Raw genomic sequence first — 21,342 nt, 5'->3', positions numbered from 1 at the left:
ACATCAATATCCTAGGCATTAGTGAGCTGAAATGGACTGGTATTGGCCATTTTGAATTGGACAATTGCATAGTTTACTACGCTACTAATGACAACTTGAAGACGAATGGTGTTGCATTCATCGTCAAAAGGAACATTTCAAGATGTATCCTGAAGTACAACGCTGTCAGTGATACGATAATGTCCATACACCTACAAGGAAGACCAGCTAATACGACTATTATTCAAATTTTCACACCAATCACTAAGGCCAAAGACAAAGAAATTGAAGATTTTTATCAGCTGCTACAGTCTGACACTGATTGAACACGCAATCAAGATGTATTGATAATTACTGATGATTGGAATGGAAAAGTTGGAAACAAAGAAGAAGGATCAGTAGCTGGAAAATAGGGCCTTGGTGATAGAAACATTGCCAGAGATTGAATGATAGAATTTTGTAAGACCAATGACTTCTTCATTGCAATACCTTCTTTCACCAACATAAACGGCGGCTATATGCATGGACCTCGCCAGATGGAACACACAGGAATCAAATTGACTATAACTGTGGAAAAAGACGGTGGAAAAGCTCAATATCATCATTCAGAACAAGGCTGGGGCCCGACAGTGAAACAGACCATCAATTGCTCATATGCAAGTTCAAGCTGAAACTGAAGAAAATCAAAGCAAGTCCATGAGAGCCAAAATATGACCTGAGTACATCCCACCTGAATTTAGAGACCATTTGAAGAATAGATTTGACACTTTGAACACTAGTGACTGAAGACCAGGTGAGTTGTGGAATGACATCAAGGACTTCATATATGAAGAAAGCACCAGGTCATTGAAAAGACAGGAAAGAAAGAAAATACCAAGATGGATCTCAGAGGATACCTTCAAATTTGCTCTTGAAATTCGAGCAGCTAAAGGAAAAGGAAGAATTGATGAAGTAAAAGAGCTGAACAGATGATTTCAAAGGGCGGCTCGAGAAGACAAAGTAAAGTAATATAATGACATGTGCAAAGAGCTGGAGATGGAAAACCAAAGGGGTAGAACACGCTCAGCATTTCTCAAGCTGAAAGAACTGAAGAAAAAATTCAATCCTCGAGTTGCAATAGTGAAGGATTCCATGGGGAAAATATTAAACGGCGCAGGAAGCATCAAAAGAAAATGGAAGGAATACACACAGTCATTATGCCAAAAAGAATTAGTCAATGTTCAACCATTTCAAGAGGTAGCATATGATCAGGAACAGAAGGTACTGAAGGAAGAAGTCCAAGCTGCTCTGAAGGCTTTGGCAAAAAACAAGGCTCCAGGAATTGATGGAATATCAATTGAGATGTTTCAACAAACAGATGCAGTGCTGGAGGTGCTCACTCGTCTATGCCAAGAAATATGGAAGACAGCTTCCTGGCCAACTGACGGGAAGAGACCGATATATATGCCTAGTGCCAAGAAAGATGATCCAACTGAATGTGGCAATTATAGAAAAATATCGTTAATATTACAAACAAGCAAAATTTTGCTGAAGATCATTCAAAAATGGCTGCAGCAGTATATTGACATGGAACTGCCAGAAACTCAGGCTGGTTTCAGAAGAGAACATGGAACCGGAGATATCACTGCTGATGTCAGATGGATCCTAGCTGAAAGCAGAGAATACCAGAAGGATGTTTACCTGTGTTTTATTGACTATGCAAAGACATTCGACTGTGTGGATCATAATGAATTATGGATGCATTGCAAGAATGGGAATTCCAGAACACTGAATTGTGCTCATGAGGAACCTTTACATAGATCAAGAGTTAGTTGTTCGGACAGAACAAGGGGATACTGATTGGTTTAAAGCCAGGAAAGGTGTAAGTCAGGGTTGTATTCTTTCATCATACCTATTCAACCTGTATGCTGAGCAAATAACCCAAGAAGCTGGACTATATGAAGAAGAACGGGGCATCAGGATTGGAGGAAGACTCATTAACAACCTGCGTTATGCAGATGACACAACCTTGCTTGCTGGAAGTGAAAAGGACTTGAAGCACTTAAGAATGAAGATCAAAGACCACAGCCTTCAGTATGGATTGCACTTAACACAAAGAAAACAAAAATCCTCACAACTGGGCCAATGAGCAACATCATGATAAATGGAGAAAAGATTGAAGTTGTCAAGGATTTCATTTTACATAGATCCACAATCAACACCCGTGGAAGCAGCAGTCAAGAAATCAAATGACACATTGCACTGGGCAAATCTGTTGCAAAGGACCTCTTTAAAGTGTTAAAAAGCAAAGATGTCACCTTGAAGACTAAGGTGCACCTTACCCAAGCCATGGTATTTCCAACCACATTATATGCATGTGAAAGCTGGACAATGAATAAGGAAGACTGAATAAGAATTGACGTCTTTGAATTGTGGTGTTGGCAAAGAATATTGAGTATACCATGGGCTGCCATAAAATGAAAAAATCTGTCTTAGAAGTACAACCAGAACCCTCCTTAGAAGCAAGGATGGTGAGACTGCGTCTTACATACTTTGAACATGTTGTTAGGAGGAATCAGTCTCTGGAGAAGGACATTATGCTTGGCAAAGTACAGGGTCAGCGGAAAAAAGGAAGACCCTCAACGAGGTGGGTTGACCCAATGGCTGCAAGAATGAGCTCAAGCATAACACGGATTGTGAGGATGGCACAGGACAGGGCAGTATTTCGTTCTGTTGTGCATAGGGTCACTAAGAGTCAGAGCCGACTGGATGGCACCTAAAAACAACAACAACGTGTGTGTGTGTGTGTGTGTATACACACACACGCAGTTGTCACTGAGTGATTTCTACTCATAGAGGACCTGTAGGACAGAGTGGAACTGCCCCATAGGGTTTCCAAGGCTGTAAATCTTTGTGGAAGCAGACTGCCACATCTTTCTCCTGCAGAGTGGCTGGAAGTGACCTTTCAATTAGCAGCTGAGCATTTAAGCACTGTACCACTGGGACTCTTTGGATATGAATTTAGATATGGATATAGATGATATATATACAAATAGAGCTGATATAGATGTAGTCCTGGTCATCTAGCGCTGCTATAACAGAAATACCACAAGTGGATGGCTTTAACAAAGAGAAGCTTATTCTCTCACAGTCCAGTAGGTTAGAAATCTGAATTCAGGGCACCAGCTCCAGGAGACCACTTTCTCTCTCTGTTGGCTCTGGAGGAAGGTTCTTGTCATCAGTCTTCCCTTGGTCTGGGATCATCTCAGCACAGGAACCTCAGGTCCAAAGGAAGCACTCTGCTCCCGAAGCTGCTTTCTTGGTGGTATGAGGTTCCCATGTCTCTCTGTTCGCTTCTCTCTTTTATATCTCACAAGAGATTGGCTTAAGGCACTATCTAATCTTGTAGAAGTCATCCGTATAATTGCCACTAATCCATCGTATTATATCGTAAGACAGGATTTACAACATATAGGAGAATCACATCAGAAGATAAAATGATAGATAATCATACAAGGGAATCATGACCTAGCTAAGTTGACAGATATTTTGGGGGACACAATTCACTCCATGACAGATGTAGATACAGATACAGATGTAGATATATAGAGATGTGGATATATATATATATACATACAGATACAGCTGTGTGTGTCTATATATGCACATATGTATAAATAATGTGTCAATAAATATTTGAGCACTATGAATAAATGCTTGTGTTTCTCTTTGATAAGTCTTTCAAAATTTGCTTTGGGTTAATGAAAAAAAAATATTGTCTTGGTGCAGATGACAAGCCAGAACCTAGCCATGAATCTCTGACAACCTTGCTAGGTAACAAGAACCTTTCATCATGTCAAATATTCCAGGCGTTCTCCAGATTAATGAAAATGGATATTGCAGATTGGAGTCTTCGAAGAAGAAATGATCAGTGCATTTCAGGATGAAAGCCCCAATGACATCAGCTCCAATAATCACCAGGTTTCGAAAATGGTCCTAGGATGAGCCACATCCATTTTGGCAACTCTGATTCAGAGGTTTGCTATGAACTTTCTTTCCTGCAGTTGTTTGTCATCGACCAGCTAGCAGGTCTCAAAAATACCATGCTAACCTTATCTAGGAGACTTCATCGGTGAGCTTGAGAGCTCGTTCAGTGTCTGACAGTTCAACACAACGCATCCCATCACTGATAGCGTACAGTTTAAAATCATTTGAATGTCGTCTTCCTGGAACATTTCAGGAACACGCAGAATTCGTTGGTGTTGAGGAGACATATCTCTTCTGTCGGCTGTGGATTGCCAGTGAGCCTCAGAAAGGAGGGAGTGTGTGTTCTCGACTTAGGCAATCTGACTCTGACCCTCCTGCCTGAGTTAGAGCCCCCACCACCACCCACTTGCATCCCCGTTGCCTGCCCCACCTGGTGAACACTGCTGCCATATTCCTAACTAGCACCTTTCCGGGGCGGGGGGCAGTGGACACAAGCCCTCAGCCTCAGGCAACGCTGCAACCCTGGGCGGTTTGCAGTACACGAGGTTGTCTATTTGGAAACAGTCCCTTAGAGGTCACTCATTCATTCTACAAATGCTATGGATCACTGGCTTTGTGGCCAGCACTGTTGTAGGCCCTGGACACACATCAGGGAGCACAAGCAGCAAAAATCCTGCCTCCATGGACTTATATTCTAGTGGTGATGACTGATATCACTGACTCTGTCTGTGAGCTTCTGAGCTTGTTGGGCATCAGCATGGGATGCCCCAAGAGTAGACCCAAGTCAGCCTGGAACCCTGATGAGACCCATATAGAGCAAAGCCTCAGGCTGGCCTCTATGGTCATGCATCATGACAGAGAGATAGAGCTGGGATTTCAGTGGCCCTGAGAATGAGGGTGCTTGTTACTGCAGCATAACTTAGACTGTGCTAGCTGATACATCAGCAAAGCATACCCACTGACCCCAAGAGAACAGAGTTTGGCATCCTAGGAGGCAAGCAGGCTGCTTAGCTTCAGAAAGTGAGGCAGAAAGGATCAGAGGTGCTGTGTGGAGAAGTCAGCATGGACTGGGATGAGCTGGCAGTGCCACCTGTGCAGAGAAGAAAGTAGGGTCCTAGGTGGGAAAGCCAGGTGAGCAGAAGAGAAAGCAGGATCCCAGGTGGGGATACCAGGTAAGGAAGAGCCATGGCCCAGGCGAGGACCCCAGCTGTGAGATTCAGGATCAGCAAGGTCCCAGATGTCAGGGCTCTCCATGGTGTGTCTGAAGGGAGTAGGGATGAAAGGGGGAGGAACAGGTGGAAGACTGACCATCAGATATCAAGACAGAACATGGTGCCAGGCCTAGCTCCTCCCACGGGAGTGGCGTGAAGCCCTGGAGCACTCCCCTCCCCTCCCAGAGCTGCTTCTGCAGAAGAGAATTCTGACCCTTCCCTGGTCCCATGAAGACCCAGTTCTCATCCAGCTGCACCACTCAGCAGAACCCCGCTGGAAACTGTCCAGCTATGTGTCTGCAATGCCTACCCAACCCTGCTCTGGTTTTTCCACATCCCTTCCCACACTCTGGTTTCACTGTCCCATCCTCCATCCCCACTAAGAGCTTGTCTCCAGGACCTGGGAAATGCCCACATCCCCAGAGACTCCTGTGGTGCAGGCACCTCTCTGCAGGGACCCACCTCTGTGAAAGGGTCTGGCTCTCAGATGCAGAGTGCCTCCACCTTTTGCTCTGGGGTCCTCGGTGAGACAACAGATCTAAGGGGTTTCTGAGCAGCCCCTCCCTTGGCCTTGCACCTTGCCTTGCTTTCCTTCTGCCACCATCACTCACACCCACTGGCCAGCAAACAGCTCCCTGTCCTCCCTGAGCATGCAAGCGTCGGTCTGTCTGGCTCGCTCTAGCTTCCCAGTCATCCTGGCACCAGATGGAGGGAATGTTGAGGCAGCCCCTGCACCAAACACCCCCAGAACGGAAGCCAGGATGCCATCCACCCCAGCCCCAGCTCACAAGATGCCTTCGACCACCCTGGTGGGTTGGGGTGCTGATGCCCAAACACACAGGTGGCAGGCAAGGTACACCTCCCCTTCTCATGCACGGTGGCAGGGGGGTGGGGCTCCGCCTGGGTCCCACCTTCTCCTGATGGAACCCTAATTCTGGACCAGTGGTCTGTCTTACTTCATTTCCTCCCAGAGACCCTCCATTTCCTCACCTGTCTTGACTGGATGGCTGGAGGCCAGGCTGACCCCACTCAGGCAGGTAAATGAGGAGCAGAGCCCTTCAGTCACAAGCCCTCCTTCACTGTGCCTCTCACATGCTCCTCTCCCGGGACACATGTGTGGAGGCAACAGTCTCCTACGTGGGAGAGTCTGTAGTGTCAATGGAACCTCACGCCATCTGCCTCCAAACCATAAGGACTACAACCGGTCCCTACTGCAGACGAGGCCCCACACAGGGCTTGGGTGATAGAAGGAGCACATGATTCAGTGCTCAAATCCAGATGTTGCACACGTGCGGTCACCTGGGCAGGGCTGCTGATCCCTGTCAGCATGGTGCCATCACCAGTAAGCATGAACCAGGCCTCCCGTGTGGAACCATGGGGTGGCCTGGTGGAGCGGTTAGGCTCCTGACACAGTGCCCAGCACAGAACACAGCATGCTCAGAGATGCACGAACACGGAGTCTCAGCTTACATGGGAGTGGATGGTGTGGCTGAGGCTGGGCTCCCTGACCAAGCTGGTTCCCTGACGCTAGAACCTGCCCCTCTCTCTCCACTGTCTGAACCTTCTAGCACTTGCTGCCTGGACCCCTCACTTGTCAGCGCATCCTATTAACCAGCACCATGGACATGCTTGAAAAGATGGTCAGGTCCTGCCTGTGCTGTTTCTGCTGGTGGAGCAGATGGACGAAGAACCTGGCAAGGCAAATGGACAGAACGGTGTTGGGAGAGGTGGGGAAGGCTCCCTGGGAGGCAGGGGACAGTTGGGGAAACCAGGATGGAAAGCTTCCACCTTCTCCTGGGGCCACCAGCTTCTAAATGATGTTGGTTCTGTTAAATGGCCCCATAAAAGCAAAAAGTGGGCCTTGACAATATTCCCTCAGGGGACTGTTTCCACCCACTGCCCACATTTATAGATCCCCACACAAATGCAAGCTCAGCTGTCTGTGGAGTGGTTGATTCAACTAAGGCCGTTTAGACCAGAACACCTTTGTCTGGGCCCTGGCACTGTCGACTTGCAGGGACTTGAGGAAGTAGTCTGCAGAGCAGAAGGTCACAGGTAGAAGGGCCAGTCCATGCTGAGCCAATGGTGTGGGCCCCCTGGGCTGGGGGGCACAGTGACCCTGGCCTGGAGTATCTTCAGTGGCTTCCTGGAGGAGGTGGCTTAGTTGGACCTTTTAGAACAGAAAAAGGAAGGCAAAGAGTCCTCATGCCCAGCCATTTCCTCTGCCCTAATAACATCAATCTCTTTGGAGAACACCCAGTAAAACTTTGAGCTTCAAAATGACTTCAGAGAGAAAGACAGAAGATATTCACATGGCTTCCTCACTCTTTAATTGTCTCCCAAGCCTCCTGGAGCTGCTTTGATGGCCTTCACCAGGGGCATGGTCTGAAAATGGCACAGCCGCAGTTCCCACCAGATGTTCACGTTAGGAGGGATATTTTAGCAGGCGTGTCACAGAGAGGACTGGCCTCCCCTTTGATTTTCTAGTAAGTTCACTTACCCATTCTCCGGACTCAGGCTGTTTTCAGGAACTGGGAAGAGAGGGCTGAAAGGTTTTCTTCAAATTTTAATGCCATGTCCTTCTCTGGGCACCCCGCATTCACAAATTGGGAGAAAGAATCAGATGAGGCCAAAAATGGGAACATCACCTTCATCTGCTATTGACGTGTAAGGAGTTATCCAAGCTCAGGGAATGTTTCGGATAATGGAATTTTACTCTGTTAAACACCATGCCCCCCACTTCTTTCTTCATGAAGCTCCACGGAAGAGACGTGAGGGGTGCTCCTCTGCTCTATTGATATTAGGCTGGACCTCATTACTAGCTTCAGTGACTCAGAGCATCACCAGGCCCTGCATTGCTGGACCCCCCTTTGTTCCCAGGATGAAGTCCTGACAAACCAGGGACCTGCCTCCTCCTCCTCACTCCAGCCTCGAGAGACGTCACCCTCCTCTCAGGGCCAGTGAGCCAGGTTCACCCAAATATGCAAATATGTTCCCGACAGCAGCAGGCTCCAAGAGATGCAAGTGGGGGCTCCAGTGAGGACTGGACTCACCAAGGAGAGGGTGCCCTGAGCCCCTGTTCAGGCAGTCAGAAGCTCTGAAAAGCCCCGTACCCAAAAGGTGGACTTATGTCTCAAGGCCCATTTTCATGGGATCCACGCACTCTGCGGCATCAGAGGAAGGATTTGGGGTAGCTGCCTTGCCCCTGAACAAGCCAGCCCATCCCTCCTCTGTGTTGGAGCAGACAGTTCCCTGGCCCCTGCAGCACCCCCCTCCCAATCCCCTCACCCCTCTCTCATGGTGGCAATCTCTGACTCTTCCTGAGGCCAGTCCTAACATCCACTCCTCCAGGATCCTTCCCGACTCACTGACATTGAGCCATCTCTGATTCCCCTTACCCACACGGCCTGGTTGTTTGACCATTGAGGCTTATCCACTTGTGTCTGTGTGTGTGTCTGAGAGCCAAGGGGCATCCTGAGTCTGAGTTGTTATCAGCTGCTGTCAAGTTGGCCCCAACTCATGGGGACCCCACACACAACAGAAGGAAATACTGCCGGTCCTGCGCCATCCTCATGACCAGCTGCAGATCAGACCGTTTGTGACCCACGGGGTTTTCATTGGCTGATTTTTTGGAATTAGATAGCTAGGGCTTTCTTCCTAATCCATCTTAGTCTGGATTGTATCCATTCGCAAATCCTTCACTCTGGAGAGGGGTAGAAACAGTGCCTAGAGATAGGGCATGAAGGTCCCTTCTTCAAGGATGAGAGAGAGCCTCTGGGAAGGGAGGATGATGCGAAGTGCCTTCCTTGTGAGGGGCACAGCAATGCCAGTGCTGCAGGTTGAGGCCAGCTGTCACCATGAGGGCCCTAGAGTGCCCCTGAGGGTGGGTACATGGTAAGAAACACCATGAGGAGGGAGTCCTTAGAGGTGCAGGGAGGCGCCTGTGTGATCTCAAATCAGGGACCTTTCTGTTTGAAAATCAAAGGGCCAGAAGGAGCAGTTACCCCCCCCCAGGTGCTCCTCCCCCTACGATGATGCTTTTAAAAGGGCTTGAAGACAAAATGGGCAATCCTTCTACCTGGGCAGTGTGGGCAGCCTGCCAAGTGTCACCCCAGACAGCCTCCTACCCTGTTGGCTGTTTTCAGGGACAGAAGGTGGAGCCACCAAGAGGCTTGATCTGTGCCACTTAGCTCAGGGACAACCAGCACTCTGAACTTCAGAAACACAGGATTTTTGTAATTGTCAGTAAACTATCCCCACAACAATGCTGGGTATCAACTACCTCAAAACTCGGTCACTAAAACCATAACCATTTACGATTGCTTATGTGTCCACAGCTCAGCTGGGCGGTCCTCTGTCTCAAATAGGCTTGTTTCACATCTTCAGACACTTACACATGGCAACTCCGGTTCTCTCGATCAGGCTCTCTGATATGTGTGAAGTGAGCTGGCCGCTGACGTTGGGGATAGCCTCGGTGCCTGTCTTTGTCTCCATTCTATTCCTTCAGGGGAGACCAGGCACATTCTCCCGGAGAGATGAGGTGCATGAGTGAGCAGGCCCAGTCATGCAAGTCGGCAGGCAAGTGTGCGTGCACTTTTCAAGCCTCTCTTGCCTCGCATTTGCTAACCCAACAGGTGACATGGCCAAGGCCAGGGACAGAGCAGGGTCATCCTCCACAGTTAAGTGGCAAAGGAAGTGGATACGGAGGTAGCCATGTACTGAAGGCAAGTGAACAGCATGGGCAGTGGTCCCTGGGTGACGACTACTAACCTAAAGATTGGCAGTTCAAGCCGACCCAGCAGTATGGCAGAGGAAAGCCCCAGTGATCTGCTTCTGTAAAGATCGCAGCCATTGAAAACCCTATAGAGCAGTTCTACTTTGACACATGGGGTCGCCATGTGTCAAAATCGACTCGACTGTGATGGGGTTTTTTTTTTGTTTTTTTTTTTTTTGCTTTTTTGAACAGCATGATCTGTCCTGGGTTCCCTTTAAGTCATAAGCCCAAGGAGATGTTCTGGAGCACATTTTTTAAAAATTTTATTATGGTGAAATATAGACGACAAAACATTTGTTATAGCCTTTTTTTTTTTTTTTACACAAAGCATAAAAGTTTATTGTGTGGTGGTCACCACAAAGTGAACATCCATGGAATTTCATCCATATCTCTAGATGGAATATTACCAAACCCAAGATGACTTTTTCATGCACCTTTTCAATCTCTGCCATCTTTCTCCTGTCCAACTGCGAACGGTGTCCTGATTTCAAATGTGTAGTTTAGCTTTGCCTGCTTTTGAATTTAATATAAGTAGAATCATACAGTATGTGTCCTTTCATGTCTGATTTGCTTTGTTCAACATGACATGTTTATAAAGTAATTCATGTTTCAACATGTAGGTATAGTGTGACCATTTTATCACCACATAATATCTCATTGTAGGTATGTACTACAATGCACTTGTCTAATACATCATTTCAGGTTTCAGCTATGCTCCCATTTACATTCTTTGATGTTTCCTGCTACATATGAACATGACTGTCTCCTGGCTGTTCCAAGGGGTAGGATTGCTCTAGTAGACGATGCCAAGCCCTGATGTGAATTGGTACCGTCAGCAGCGGTGATTCTGAAGCAGTGATCCAAACCTACATTTTTGCTGCAGCTTGCTATTGTCAGTCTTTTTTTTTTTTTTTTTTTGCTTTAGGTGAAAGTTTATAGCTCAAGTTAATGTCTCATATAAAAACTTACACACATATTGTTATGTGACACTAGTTCCAGTCCCCATAATGTGACAGAACACTCTCCGTTTCCACCCCAGGTTTCCCGTGTCCATTCAACTACAGCCATTTTTAAAATATTATTGTATTGTGCTTTTGGTGAAGGTTTACACAGCAATTTAGGCTCCCATTCAAAAGTTTCTACACAAGTTGTTAAGTGACATTGGTTACATTCTTCAGAATGTGTGAACATTCCCATTATTTCCGTTCTGGTTGTTCTGTTTTCATTCATCTCGTTTCTCTGCCCCCTTACATTCTCATCTTCGTTTTAACCCTTTCATGGGTTTGTTTGTTTTTTTTTAATTTTTTGATGATGCCTTGTTTTATCAGTAATGGAATAGATGCTGAATCATTATTTTTAGTACTTTTTTTTTAATTTGAAAAAATAAGGCACTGATTGCAAGCAGGCCATATCAGTACCATGCCCCAGGAAGTGCATCACAAACTGTTTTTACCCCAAATCATTCATTTACTTGAATATTTCTGAGTGCTGGTAACCGTACCTTCCCAATAACCCAAAGGCAATGGTAGACATACTTGTAAGCCTTATCTCTATGGAAGGAAGCCAAAAAACACAGAAGTTTCCCACAATCACTCCTCCTGGAAGCATCCTGTCATACAAACGGCTCTCAACACTCTCATGTGGCACAGATCCATTTCCTTGTTTTTTTAAGCGGTTGCACCAGTATCTACCACAATTCAAGAAAGTACTAAAATGGCTCAAATGCCAGCCAATAAACCTCCAGGGGCGCCAAGTGTAGCTGAAACACATATGTGCATAGCTTGTTAAAGAGTTAAAGTAATTGTTGACCTTTTGGTTGTTATAGCAATTTTTAAGTGTGGATTAAATTTAAGCACAAGCATTGTGGATATTCTTTTATTTTAATTTTTATTGTGCTTTAAGTGAAAGTTTACAAACGAAGTCAGTCTCTCATAAAAAAAAAAAAAAACTTTGTATATACCTTGCTATCTAATTAATGAAAACACCTCTCCCTCCCTCCGTCCCTGCTCTTGTAACCATCAAAGAATATTTTCTTCTCTGTTTAAACTATTTTTCGGGTCCCTATAATAGTGGTCTCATACAATATTGGTCCTTTTGCAACTGACTAATTTCACTCACATAATGCCTTCCAGGTTCCTCCATGTTATGAAATGTTTCACAGATTCGTCACTGTTCTTTGTGGATGCGTAGTATTCCATTGTGTGAATATACCATAATTTATTTACCCATTCATCCGTTGATGGGCACCTTGGCTGCTTCCATCTTTTTGTTATTGTAAACAATACTGCAATGAACATGGGTGTGCATATATCTGTTCGTGTAAAGGCTCTTACTTCTCTAGGATGTATTCCAAGGAGTGGAATTGCTGGATCATATGGTAGTTCCATTTCTAGCTTTTTAAGGAAGCACCAGATCGATTTCCAAAGTGGTTCTACCATTTTACATTCCCACCAGCAGTGTATAAATGCTCCAGTCTCTCTACAACCTCTCCAACATTTATTATTTTGTGTTTTTTGGATTAATTCCAGCCTCGTTGGAGTGAGATGGAATCTCATTGTAGTTTTGATCTGCATTTCTCTAATGGCTAATGATCGTGAGCATTTCCTCATGTATCTGTTAGCTACCTGATTGTCTTCTTTAGTGAAATGCCTGTTCATATCTTTTGCCCATTTTGTAATTGGGTTATTTGTCTTTTTGTAGTTGAGTTTTTGCAGTCTCATGTAGATTTTAGAGATCAGGTGCTGATCAGAAATGTCATAGCTAAAAACTTTTTCCCAGTCCGTAGGTAGTCTTTTTATTCTTTTGGTGAAATCTTTGGATGAGCATAGGTGTTTGATTTTTAGGTGTCCCAGCTATCTAGTTTCTCTTCTGCATTGTTAGTAATGTTTTGTGTACACTTTATGCCATGTATTAGGGCTCCTAATGTTCTCCTTATTTTTTCTTCCATGATCTTTATCATTTTAGATTTTATATTTAGGTCTTTGATCCATTTTGAGTTCATTTTTGTGCCTGGTGTGAAGTATGGTTCTTGTTTCATTTTTTTGAAGATGGATATTCAGCTATGCAGGCACCATTTTTTAAAGAGACTGTATTTTCCCTGTTTAACTGACTTTGGGCCTTTGTCAAATATCAGCTGCTCGTATGTGGATAGATTTATGCCTGGATTCTTAATTCTGTTCCATTGTTATATATATCTGTTGTACCAGTACCAGGCTGTTTTGACTACTGTGGTGGTATAATAGGTTCTACAGTCAGGTAGAGTGAGGCCTCCCATTGTGTTCTTCTTTTTGAATAATGCTTTACTTATCCGGGGCCACTTCCATATGAAGTTGGTGATTTGTTTCTCCTTCTCATTAAAAAATGTCCTGGGAATTTGGATTGGAATTGAGTTGTATCTATAGATGGCTTTTGGTAGAATAGACATTTTACAATGTTAAGTCTTCCTATCCATAAGCAAGGTATGTTTTTCCACTTATCTAGGTCTCTTTGGGTTTCTTGCAGTAGTGTCTTGTAGTTTTCTTTGTATAGGTCTTTTACGTCTCTGGTAAGATTTATTCCCAAGTATTTTATCTTCTTGGGGGCAACTGTAAATGGTATTGATTTGGTGATTTCCTCTTCATTGTTCTTTTTGTTGCTGTAGAGTAATCCAACCGATTTTTGTATGTTTACCTTGTATCCCAGAAGAGGACATGGAACCAGGATATCACTGCTGGTGTTCAGATGGATCCTGGCTAAAAGCAGAGAATACCAGAAGGATGTTTACCTGTGTTTTATTGACTATGCAAAGGCTTTTGGCTGTGTGGATCATAACAAACTATGGACAACACTGCAAAGAATGGGAATTCCAGAACACTTAATTGTGCTCATGAGGAACATTTACATTGATCAAGAGGCAGTTGTTTGGACAGAGCAGGGGATACTGATTGGTTTAAAGCCAGGAAAGGTGTGTGTCAGGGTTGTATTCTTTCACCATTCCTATTTAATCTGTATGCTGAACAAATAATACGAGATTCTGGACTATATGAAGAAGAACAGGGCATCAAGATTGGAGGAAGACTCATTAACAACCTGCGTTATGCAGATGACACAACCTTTCTTGCTGAAAGTGAAGAGAACTTGAAGCACTTACTAATGAAGAGCAAAGACCACAGCCTTCAGTATGGATTACACCTAAACACGAGGAAAACAAAAATCCTTACAACTGGACCAGTGAGCAACATCGTGATAAACGGAGAGAAGATTGAAGTTGTAGAGGATTTCATTTTACTTGGATCCACAATCAACAGCCATGGAAGCAGCAGTCAAGAAATCAAAAGACGCATTGCATTGGGCAAATCTGCTGCAAAGGACCTTTTCAAAGTGTTGAAGAGCAAAGATGTCACCCTGAAGACTAAGGTGCGCCTGACCCAAGCCATGGTATTTCCAATCGCATCATATGCATGTGAAAGCTGGACAATGAATAAGGAAGACCGAAGAAGAATTGACGCCTTTGAATAGTGGTGTTGGTGAAGAATAGCGAATATACCATGGACTGCCAAAAGAACGAACAAATCTGTCTTAGAAGTACAACCAGAATGCTTCTCAGAAGCAAGGATGGCAAGACTGCATCTTACATACTTTGGACATGTTGTCAAGAGGGATCAGTCCCTGGAGAAGAACATCATGCTTGGCAGAGTACAGGGTCAGTGGAAAAGAGGAAGACCCTCAACGAGGTGGATTGACACAGTGGCTACAACAATAAGCTCAAGCATAAGAACGATTGTAAAGATGGCACAGGACCGGGCAGTGTTTCGTTCTGTTGTGCACAGGGTTGCTATGAGTTGGAACCAACTCGACAGCACCTAACAACAACAGCAACAACAACAACAACCTTGTATCCTGATACTCTGCTGAACTCTTCAATTAGTTTCAGCAGTTTTCTTGAGGATTCTTTAGGGTTTTCTGTATATAAGATCATGTTATCTGCAAATAGAGATACTTTTACTTCTTCCTTATGAGTCTGGATGCCCTTTATTTCTTTATCTAGCCTAATTGCTCTGGCTAGGACCTCCAGCACAATGTTGAATAAGAGTGGTGATAAAGGGCAACCTCGTCTCAATTCTTATCTCAAGGCGAATGCTTTTAGACTCTCTCCATTTAGGATGATGTTGGCTGTTGGCTTTGTATAAATGCCGTTTATTACGCTGAGGAATTTTCCTTCTATTTCTATTTTGCTGAGAGTTTTTATCATGAATCTGTGTTGAACTTTGTCAAATGCCTTTTTTGCTTCAATTGATAATATCATGTGGTTCTCATCTTTTATTTTGTTTACATGATGGATTACATTAATTTTTTTTTTCTAATTCTGAATCATCCCTGCATACCTGGTATAAATCCCACTTGGTCACGGTGAGTTTTTTTTTAATATGTTGTTGAATTCTATTGGCTAGAATTTTGTTGAGGACTTTTGCATCTAAGTTTATGAGGAATATAGGTCTGTAATTTTCTTTTTTGTGGTGTCTTTACCCGGTTTTGGTGTCAGGGATATCCTGGCTTCATATAATGAGTTTAGGAGTATTCCAACCTTTTCTAAGCTCTGAAATACCTTTAGTAGTAGTGATGTTAACTCTTCCCCGAAATTTTTGTAGAATTCTCCAGTGAAGCCATCAGGGCCAGGGATTTTTTTTTGGTGGGGAGGGGGGAGTTTAATTATCTTTTCATTCTCTTCTTTTTCTACCTCTGTGTTAGTTTAGGTAAGTAATGTGTTTCTAGAAATTCATCCATTTCTTCTAGGTTTTCAAACTTGTTAGAATACAATTTTTTCATAGTAATCTGATTCTTTTAATTTCAGTTGGGTCTGTCGTAGTGTTGCTTAACTCATTTCTTTATTCAGGTTATTTGCTTCCTCTCCTGTTTTTCTTTTGTCGGTTTGGCCAATGGTTTATCAATTTTATTAATTTTTTCAAAGAACCGACTTTTGGTCTTGTTAACACTTTCAATTGTTTTTCTGTTTTCTATTTCATTTAATTCTGCTCTAATTTTTATTATTTTCTTTCTTCTGGTGACTGAGTGTTTCTTTTGTTGCTCTTTCTATTTGTTCAAGTTGTAGGGATAGTTCTTTGATTTTGGCCATTTCTTCTTTTTGTATGTGTGCTTTTATTGATATAAATTGACCTCTGAGCACTGCTTTCACTGTGTACCAAAGGTTCTGATAGGAAGTGTTTTCATTCTCATTGGATTCTATGAATTTCTTTTTTCCATCCTTGACGTCTTCTATAACACAGTCATTTTTGAGCTGGGTATTGTTTAGTTTCCAAGTGTTTGATTTCTTTTCCTGTTATGGATATTCTTTTAGACTTTCTATTGAAGGATAGTATGCATATGGGACAGTGCAAACATCATACACATATAGCTCTGAATTGTCACAAGCTGAATGTACTCGACTCAGCAGTAGTCAAGAGGTAGAATTGCTGACACTCAGAAGCCCTGCTCACCTCCAACCTCCTCGTCTTCCCACATGTAACACCACTCCAACTTCTAAAATTATAGCTCAGTTTAATCTTGTGCTTTATGTGTATAATGACGTACGTACTTTTTCATACCTGGCTTCTTTCACTCAACGTTAGGTTAATGAGATCCATGCATGTGCTTGCCTGTATTTGAAACCTGAGCATCGTCAATACGTAGAGTCGTGCAACGATAGAATATACCCCAGCGTACTTGTCCATTACGCATTTGGGTTTTTTCCAGCTTGTGACTATCACAAACAATAAAGTTTTGGACATTCTTGTATGTATTTTGGTGAACGTATGTATGCCTTTCTGTACCTAAGAATTAAATTACTGGTCTGAGAGTATGCTCAGCTTAATGATACTGCTGAAGAGTTCTAAAATGGCTCTTAACAATTTACACTCCTGCCAGCAGTGTATGAGAGTTCTGGGTATTACACATTTTTACCAACACTTGGTATTTTCTGATTTTATTTTCCTTTTAGCCACCGTGGTTTTAATTTTCATTTGCATTGCTCCAGTGGTTGGAGAAAATTTTTTTTTTTTTGGATTTGTAGGTTTCTTTATGTATTATGGATTTGAGTTCTTTGCTGAGTATGTTGCTGTTGTTGTTAGGTGCCGCAGACTTGGTTTCAGCTTATGGTAACCCTATGTATAACAGAATGAAACACTGCCTCGTCCTGCGTCATGCTCACAATCATTATGCTTGAGCCCATTGTTGCAGTCACTGTGTCACTCCATCTCATTGAAGGACTCCCTCTTTTTGACTGACCCTGTACTTTACCAAGCACGATGTGCTTCTCCAGGGACTGATCCCTTCTGATAACATGTCCAAAGTATGTAAGACATAGTTTCACCATCTTTGCTTCTAAGGAGCATTCTGGCTGTACTTCTTCCAAGACAAATTTGTTCATACTTCTGACAGTTCATGGCATATTCAATATTCTTCAACAACATCACAATTCAAAGGTATCAGTTCTTCTTCAGCCTTCCTTATTCATCATCCAGCTTTCCCATGCATATTATGCTATTGAAAATACCATAGCTTGGGTCAGTCATACCTTAGTCTTCAAGGTGACATCTTTGTTTTTCAACACTTTAAAGTGGGCTTTCACGGCAGATTTGCCCAAGGCAATGTGTATCTTGACTTTTTGACTGCTGGCTCCATGGGTGTTTATTGTGGATCCAAGTAAAAGAAGTCCTTGACAACTTCAATTTTTTCTCTGTTTATCATGATATTGCTTACTGGTACAGTTGTGAGGATTTTTGTTTTCTTTATGTTGAGGTGTAATCCATACTGAAGGCTGTGGTCTTTGATCTTCATCAGTAAGTGCTTCAAGTCTTCTTCATTTTCAACAAGCAAGTTTGTGTCATCTGTATAACCCAGGTTGTTAATGAGTATTTCTCCAATCCTAATGTCCTGTTCTTCTTCATACAGTCCAGCTTCTTGAATTATTTGCTCAGCATACAGATTAAATAGGTATGGTGAAAGGATACAACCCTGACACACACCTTTCCAGACTTTAAACGACTCAAAATCCCCTTGTTCTGTTCGAACAACTGCTTCTTGGTCTATGTACAGGTTTCTCATGAGTACAATTAAGTGTCCTGGAATTCCCATTCTTTGCAGTGTTATAAATAATTTGTTATGATCCACACAGTCGAATGCTTTTGCATAGTCAATAAAATGCAGGTAAACATCTTTCTGGTATTCTCTGCTTTCAGCCAGGATCCATCTGATATCAGCAATGATGTCCCTGGTTCCATGTCCTCTTCTGAATCCACCCTGAATTTCTGGCAGTCCCCTGTGTATATACTGCTGCAGCCACTTTTGAAGGATCTTCAGCAAAATTTTACTTGTGTGTGATATTAATGATATTGTTCGATAATTTCCGCATTCGGTTGGATCACCTTTCTTAGGAATAGGCATAAATATAGATCTCTTCCAGTCTGTTGGTCAGGTAACTGTCTTCCAAATTTCTTGGCATAGACAAGTGAGCACTTCCAGCACTGCATCCGTTTGTTGAAACATCTCAACTGATATTGAGTCAATTCCTGGAGCCTTGTTTTTCTCCAGTGCCTTCAGTGCAGCTTGAACTTCTTCCTTCAGTACCATTGGTTCTCGATTGTATGCTATCTCTTGACATGATTGAATGCCTACCAGTTCTTTTTGGTATAGTGACTCTGTGCATGCCTTCCGTCTTCTTTTGATGCTTCCTGCATCATTTAATACTTTCCCTGTAAAATCCATTATTGCAACTTGTATTATTTCTTCAGTTCTTTCAGCTTGAGAAATGCTGAGTGTGTTCTTCCCTTTTGGTTTTCTATGTCCAGCTCTTTGCACATGTCATTATAATACTTTACTTTGCCTTCTCAAGCCACCGTTTGAAATCTTCAGTTCAGTTCTTTTACATCAACATTTCTTCCTTTTGTTTTAGCTAATAGACATTCAAGAGTAAGTTTCAGCATCCCTTCTGACATCCATTTTGGCCTTTTCTTTCTTTCTTGTGTTTTTTTTTTTTTTTAAATAACTTTTATTAAGCTTCAAATGAACGTTTACAAATCCAATCAGTCTGTCACATATAAGTTTACATACATCTCACTCCCTACTCCCACTTGCTCTCCCCCTCTTGAGTCAGCCCTTTCAGTCTCTCCTTTCTTGACAATTTTGCCGGCTTCCCTCTCTCTATATCCTCCCATTCCCCCTCCAGACAAGAGTTGCCAACCCAATCTCAAGTGTTCACCTGATATAATTAGCTCATTCTTCATCAGCGTCTCTCTCCCACCCGCTGACCAGTCCCTTTCATTTCTGATGAGTTGTCTTCGGGGATGGTTCCTGTCCTGTATCAACTGAAGGTCTGGGGAGCATGGCTGCCGGGATTCCTCCAGTCTCAGTCAGACCATTAAGTTTGGCCTTTTTATGAGATTTTGGGGTCTGTATCTCACTGATCTCTTGCTCCCTCAGGGGTCCTCTGCTGAGCTCCCTGTCAGGGCAGTCATCGATTGTGGCCGGGCACCAACTAGTTCTTCTGGTCTCAGGATGATGTAGGTCTCTGGTTCCTGTGGCCCTTTCTGTTTCTTGGGCTCTTAGTTGTCATGTGGCCTTGGTGTTCTTCATTTTCCTTTGCTCCAGGTGGGTTGAGACCAATTGCTGCATCTTAGATGGCCGCTTGTTAGCATTTAAGACCCCAGATGCCACATTTCAAAGTGGGATGCAGAATGATTTCATAATAGAATTATTTTGCCAATTGACTTAGAAGTCCCCGCAAACTATGTTCCCCAGACCCCCGCACTTGCTCCCCTGACCTTTGAAGCATTCATTTTTATCCTGGAAACTTCTTTGCTTTTGGTCCAGTCCAATTGAGCTGACCTTCCATGTATTGAGTGTTGTCTTTCCCTTCACCTAAAGCAGTTCTTATCTACTGATTAATCAATAAAAAACCCTCTCCCATCCTCCCTCCCTCCCCGCCTCGTAACCACAAAAGTATGTGTTCTTCTCAGGTTTACTATTTCTCAAGATCTTATAATAGTGGTCTTATACAATATTTGTCCTTTTGCCTCTGACTAATGTCGCTCAGCATAATGCCTTCCAGGTTCCTCCATGTTATGAAATGTTTCAGAGATCCGTCACTGTTCTTTATCGATGCGTAGTATTCCATTGTGTGAATATACCACAATTTATTTACCCATTCATCCGTTGATGGACACCTTGGTTGCTTCCAACTTTTTGCTATTGTAAACAGAGCTGCAATAAACATGGGTGTGCATATATCTGTTTGTATGAAGGCTCTTGTATCTCTAGGGTATATTCCTAGGAGTGGGATTTCTGGGTTGTATGGTAGTTCTATTTCTAACTGTTTAAGATAACACCAGATGGATTTCCAAAGTGGTTGTACCATTTTACATTCCCACCAGCAGTGTATGAGAGTTCCAATCTCTCCGCAGCCTCTCCAACATTTATTATTTTGTGTTTTTTGGATTAATGCCAGCCTTGCTAGTGTGAGATGGAATCTCATCGTAGTTTTAATTTGCATTTCTCTAATGGCTAATGATCGAGAGCATTTTCTCATGTATCTGTTGGCTGCCTGAATATCTTCTTTAGTGAAATATGTGTTCATATCCTTTGCCCACTTCTTGATTGGGTTGTTTGTCTTTTTGTGGTTGAGTTTTGACAGAATCATGTAGATTTTAGAGATCAGGCGCTGGTCGGAGATGTCATAGCTGAAAATTCTTTCCCAGTCTCTAGGTGGTCTTTTTACTCTTTTGGTGAAGTCTTTAGATGAGCATAGGTGTTTGATTTTTAGGAGCTCCCAGTTATCGGGTTTCTCTTCATCATTTTTGGTAATGTTTTGTATTCTGTTTATACCTTGTATTAGGGCTCCTAGGGTTGTCCCAATTTTTTCTTCCATGGTCTTTATCGTTTTAGTCTTTAAGTTTAGGTCTTTGATCCACTTGGAGTTAGTTTTTGTGCATGGTGTGAGGTATGGGTCCTGTTTCATTTTTTTGCAAGTGGATATCCAGTTACGCCGGCACCATTTGTTAAAAAGGCTATCTTTTCCCCAGTTAATTGACACTGGTCCTTTGTCAAATATCAGCTGCTCATACGTGGATGGATCTATGTCTGGGTTCTCAATTCTGTTCCATTGGTCTATGTGTCTGTTGTTGTACCAATACCAGGCTGTTTTGACTACTGTGGCTGTATAATAGGTTCTGAAGTCAGGTAAGGTGAGGCCTCCCACTTTCTTCTTCTTTTTCAGTAGTGCTTTGCTTATCCGGGGCTTCTTTCCCTTCCATATGAAATTGGTGATTTGTTTCTCTATCCCCTTGAAATATGACATTGGAATTTGGATCGGAAGTGCGTTAAATGTATAGATGGCTTTTGGTAGAATAGACATTTTTACTATGTTAAGTCTTCCTATCCATG

The sequence above is a fragment of the Loxodonta africana genome, chromosome 4, assembly GCF_030014295.1.
Source record: "Loxodonta africana isolate mLoxAfr1 chromosome 4, mLoxAfr1.hap2, whole genome shotgun sequence".
Classification (NCBI taxonomy): Eukaryota; Metazoa; Chordata; class Mammalia; order Proboscidea; family Elephantidae; genus Loxodonta; species Loxodonta africana.
The sequence above is the reverse complement of the archived record's forward strand: the minus strand, read 5'-3'. Positions refer to the sequence as shown.